Source organism: Castor canadensis, chromosome 8 (assembly GCF_047511655.1).
Source record: "Castor canadensis chromosome 8, mCasCan1.hap1v2, whole genome shotgun sequence".
NCBI classification, from domain to species: domain Eukaryota; kingdom Metazoa; phylum Chordata; class Mammalia; order Rodentia; family Castoridae; genus Castor; species Castor canadensis.
In genome coordinates this window covers 43,678,622-43,684,729 of record NC_133393.1, presented here as the reverse complement: position 1 = coordinate 43,684,729, position 6,108 = coordinate 43,678,622, and positions in this window count along the sequence as shown.

Sequence of the window (6,108 nt, the reverse complement as noted above, 5' to 3'; positions counted from 1 at the left end):
AAGATAGCACAAGTAGATGAAGCTGTACTATGTTTTGTTAGTGAGGCATGCTCAAAAAGGATTGTTCATCACAGGCCAAGTGATGCAGTTGAAGGCAAAGAAATTGCCAAGACCTTTGGAATTGATGAAACAAAATTCAAAGCAACAAAAGTCTGGTGTGACCGATTCATGTGTTGAGCAGGATTGTCATTAAGACATCAAGCAGCGTTTTATCCAAAGCTTCCCACTGCCATTAGACAGAAGGCAGGGTTGGAGCACTCTTTCAAGAAATGCTGCATCACTAGTTCTCTTGACACCGAGGGCCATGTATGGGAAAATGCAGACATCCTTGACTGTGATTTGAAAAGTGATTCAGAAGAGTATGAAGTTATATGAACTTAACTAATTTGTTTCATACATTCTTTAGTTTGCACAAGATAGGTGTGATAAAAATCTGTTTAACTTTAAAAGCACTGTTTCAATAAGTATAAAATAAATGTTTTCTGTGATACAAGGCATGTGTCATAGTTTAATGGGTAGTGCTTTTTCTTAGTGATACATATGGTGTATCTTAATTGATGGGCTCTTAGATTAAGTAAAAACGGTAATATGTAAATTTATTTTTCTTTTCAAGGTAGCAGTTATTTATTGGGGAACTTAATTCTGCTATTATAATGTTAAGACATTTCTCTTTGATGAAATATACTTTTTGGGGCAACTTATTCAAGATTTGAGAATAGTAATAGGAATCTAAGAGCTGTCTTCTAGTGTAGGAAGAGTAGGGTTAGTCATTTCCTTTATATGGGAGGACTTTATGTCCCAGGCATGTGTTGTAGAGAAACAACAGTGGTTTCACAAACAACAATTCAGTGACAAGACCTCAAAGATAACTAGGTATTGAAAAAATAGTGGGCGACAATTCCTGCTGAACTGTTAAATGACTCTTGCCAGGTTTCCACATTTATCTAAACTGATCTTTGGACTGAGTGTTTACTAGGGAACAGAGATAGGGATTAGCAAGCCTTCCTGTTTAGTGTTCCCTGCTTTGTACAAAAATGAAATGCAAAGCCAATTTATTTTGTTAATCAAAGTTCTTTATTTTTAATCTTTGTTTTTCAAGAGCTAGGCATCACCTCTCTTTTCTGGTGGTGTGTAACTATGTTTGATACCTCAATTCCTCGTGTTTGACACCTTTTGTATTGATAGTTCACTGGCTCTGCCCCAGGTTGTATTCCCCTTGAACACCTCTTTGCTGATATTGTGGTTCTTTGGACATACTGAAAGGGAATTCAGAGCAGAACTTTATATATTTGCTGGGGGAAGATCCCCAGCAGCCGAGGGTGGGGCGCAGTCATTCTGTCTTCATTTCCTTATTGGATGTACTGTGACTGTGTGCATAAAAACCAGTGATGTAATTTCTAGCGTTAATTTTAACGTATCAAATACAAGTTAAATACCACATTAAAATGGCCATTAGTTAGAAAAAATGATTAATGCCCAAAAGCATCTTGGTACTGGGAGGATATTTACATTAGAATTTTTCATAGTGTAATGTTTTGAGCTCTGGGTTCTTTTTTACGTTTGTGTTTTGTGGTGGATATCTAAGGTCTAGATGCTTATAGTTGCTGAAAAACTTTAGCTGGAGAATTTCCTGTTGTGTCAGTATTAAAGAAGGCTGGTATAACCCTCCACCCCGAAATCTGTAGTCACGCCCAAATTAATCCATGTAAAGATACACATGCGGGCATTACTTACTGGCAGCTAGGGTTCAAGCATATTTTACAGAATTTTTCTAAATGTTCTGCTTAACTTGAGACATATCCTGAAAAGCATATTAATAGCTTATACTTGCTCATGTGGGGAGAGTAAAGAGAAATTACTCATGCCACAAACTAATTCTTCGTTTAAGACTTTTTGTGTACTCCACTTACCATTGTATGTATTTCTAAGGCTATTGAGAAAGGGAAGAGAAATAGTGGTTAATTCAGAATTATGTGGTATGGTATTTCTGTCTCTTTTCCTGTTTTGTTTTAATGCTTTTGTAGCTGAGCTTAACTACATCACAAGTGCGTTTTCCGTCTGTCAGTGGGAAGTGGATAAGCCCTTGGTTAGTTTTAAGTTTAAAAGGTTATGAGCATTAAAAACACATACAAACATTAGAATGTTGCCTGGACCCTTCCACAAAATGATGGTGATCAGGTATGCCATCTTTTTGAGGAGTCTACAATTGAGGACTCAGGGTAGAGTTTTTCATTTCCTTCTCAGCCAGCCATTCCCAAATCCATTTTCTTTTGCCTCTGGCATTTTTTGTGAAGATTGCCTGTATGGCAAGTAGCATTGCTGAGATTTAAATGCCAAGACACTAAATATCTGTGTAACAGTGTTAGTGAGGATTTAAATATTTACCTCAAATTAACTATAGAACTTAATGGATTTTCATAGTGGAAACAGACCGTTCTGTATCGGATAACCATTTCATAGGCAGGCTGGCCCTTTTCCTTAGGTGGTATTAGGGTTAAGAACAATTTCAAATACTATTTTGTTGAACGTTTAGAATATTTAAAGTAATGGATTCACAAAATACAGCATCTGAAACATGTTGAAAGACGTGAAAGTGATGCTTTTTTCCGTGCTAACAATTTTTTCTGTAACAATTTTTGAAGTTACTGTAAGTCAACAATGAAATCTTAAAGTCAGTTTTTCTCCACAGGTATGTTTTAGTGAACATGTAGCCAATGTTAACTAGATTGTGACTGTTAAATTAAGTGCTTTTGTATGTATTTAAAGTTCACTTGCCCATGACCAGTCCTCAAAACTTAAGAGACTCTCAGGGGACTAATAGGTTAGTATTTGGTTATGGAGTCTTCAAGTAAAGCACTTTGTGTTGTCTGCTTTTAAAGTATCCCAGAGTTTTAAACTTAAAGCATAAAGCGTTATATTAATAACAGTTACATTTTCTATGTTAGTATATGTGTGCTACCTGTTTCATGAGGGATGTTTAACATCCCTCCAAGTCAGTTCTATGCATAACCATTCACCAAATACTGCTGCTGTGGTTTCTTAGGAACCGTCTGTGCTGTGCTGCGATGCAATATCTCGCTGCTTCACAAAAAGCTTATAAGGAGTTAGAATGTGTGTGTGTGTCATTAGTACCTCTGTATAACACGATGTAAAATTAAAGATGAGGAATGTGCATAAATGATCAGTGTTTTTGTTTTAAAATTGGTCAGTACTATCAGTACTATGAAGCTTCTGTGGTTTGTGTGTTTTAACTTTCACTTTAAAATGCACACAATAAATTAAACTGAAAACAAGTGTGTGTCTCGTCGATAAAGGGTGTAGCAAGTATGAAAGGCACTTTGGACATGAAGGGATTTGAAAGCAACCTTTTTTACTAATTGTACTACAGTGAGCCTGCCTTATTTGTAGATTTATTACACACAGTTTTGATCAAGCATGGTGAAAATAATTTTAAAAAATAAAAAATTTCAAAAATAAAAAACTTTAAAAACCAATGTTAAGTTCTGTGTGCACATTGTGTAGGCCAGTGGGTGTGGAGGAGCCTCAGTCAGTCTCACGTCACTGTCAGCTGTGCTCACATTGTGTGATCTGTCCAGTGGTTCCCTGCCCATCATTTTGTGAAAATCTGCTTCCCAACAAGCAAATGGTGCCCCAAAGCAAGGTAAAAGTGAATGCACTTAACATGAGTGATAGAGTGAAAATTTAGATTTGTTGAAAGGTGCCATGTGTTTAGTGGATGTGGGGCTGCATTATAGGAAAAATGAATAAAGCATCCACAGTACAGCACTGAGCTCTGTGCATGGTAAGATGCATGGTTTTTCTTCATTGGCGGGCTCCTTGGAATCATGGATCCTTGAATAACAAAGGTCTACTCTAGTTACTTTTCTAGTCACTGTGATTAAATGCCCACTAGAAATAACTCAAGGAAGGATTTATTTTGCTCACGTTTTCAGAGGTGTCATCATGGTGGGTGGGTAAGGTAGAGAATTTTTCATCATGGCTGGCAGGAAACAGCAGAGTAGTTACAGAGAGGGACCAGGGTGAGATGTATCCCCAAAAGACATGCCTCCAGTGACCTACTTCCTCCAACTAGGCCCCGCCTTCCACAGTTCCACCACCTCCTAATCTATTTGAATTTTGAATCTATGAATTAACACCTTTCATTAGGTCAGAACTCTCATGATCTAATTGCCTTTGGAGACAATCTCACAGACATATCCAGAGGTGTGCTTTACTAATCTAGGCATTCCTCAATCAGGTTAACAAATTAACCATCACTAATGGGTCTCATTTCACCTCATTTTTCAAACTCAAATCTGTAAGAATTAAGAGACTAGCAATATCTTCGTTTAGGGCCATGAAAGTAATTAATGTAGAATACTTATATTTAGGAGCTGTAATGTTTATTGCATTTACCATAGTCAACCTTTTTGCTTTCTCATCCAAAACCTTCAAGATTTTTGTGTTAATGTTTACCATAGATCATGTCTCACATTTTTGTTCAAAGTATTAACTACTAGGAAGACTGAGGAAACTGAACAATGCCAAGTAAAACAATTGAGGAAGTCCTTGGAGACCCATTTGGGATAGGAAACCATGAATTTCAGCAGTTGTGGCCCAAGTTAACGATTTTTCTTCAGCAGTGCTCAGCTGCCAAGAATAGGATAGGAAAATGTGACTTTTGCTGGGGTCTAGCTTTGTAAGACAGAAGAACAGGTTCATTAGAGATTGCTGGAGATTGTCCCTGGGATTTGACTGGGTGAGAAGAATTGGTTGTGTACCATGGTACATCCCTGTAATCCCAGTATTTGGGAGGCAGGATTCCAAGTTCAAGGCTAGCCTGGTCTACACAGTGAGACCTTTTGTAAAAAAAAAAAAAAATCAGTACAGCACTGGTAAACTGGATGAATGGAAAAGTGTATGGGTTGAAAACAAAGTGGAGTCTGTATGGTATAGATAGAGTAGGAAGGTTGGGGTGGAGATTGGGACTTCAGAGGTGAAACACTTCTGGGTGGGGACACTGCCTCCAGCCATAGCAAAAGGGGAGTCAGAACTATGACTCATTCTTGGGTGTTGTATGAACTATCAGCATGGTCACCAATAACTTTTATATGATGGCTAAAGTTTATATGATGGCCCCTGAGCTGGGGGCCAGGTCAGGGACTTGAAGGACTGATGCTAAGGTTTTAGATGTCAGGTGGCACTTAAAAGGAGGAAGGAATTTGCTGGAAAAAGGAATTTCTGGAAGAGGAAAGGCTGCTCAGCAAGCAGCCTTTTACTCCTACTCAGGTAGGAGTAAGTACTTCAGCTGGATTCTGAAAGCAATGCTGTTTCTGGAGAACTTGGTGGGGGTGAGAAGAAGAGTACAAGCTTCACTAAGAATCCTAGAAGGAATAGGAGTTCCCTAGATAGAGGATCTCAGATGAAGAAACAGCGTGTACAAAGGTAGAGTCACAGGAAGATGCCTGGTTTGGAGAACTGTAGATAGTTGGTTATTCCTGGAATACACAATACAAATGGACACTGGTTTAGAGCTAGAGATGTATGAACAATCTAGGTCACAAAAGACCTCGTACGCAACAGTGAAGGTGTTAAAGTTCAAGTCATATGTAATGTGGAATATTGAAACATTTTATTTTTGAGACAGCTCATTATGTAGCACAGGCTGGCTTCAATTCTTGATCCTCTTGCTTCAGGCTCCCAAGTGCTGGGGTTACAGGTGTGTGCCACCATGTCCAGCTTGAAATATTACAAATTGAGTGAGCACAGATTCATTTACTTAATGTTACTAGTGACTAATCTTTCAGGCATCCAGACTAGGTGCAGATGGCTTAGAAAGTTCATGCTACCATCAGTGAGGACAGATAGAGCCCAAGGGAAACAAGGTGTCTCTTAACAGGTCCAAGCAAGAAAATAGACAACTAGTGGCACACTGAGGAAGGGTAATAGCCATGGGCAGTTTGAGAATGAAGAATCAACAGGACTTGATTTTGTGAAGCAAGTGAAAGAGGACAGCTGAAGAATGACTTCCACATATAAGTGTGAGGTTGGTAACACTGAATGATGCATCTAGAAGTAGATTTGAGATTGGACATAGCGAGCTGGAGA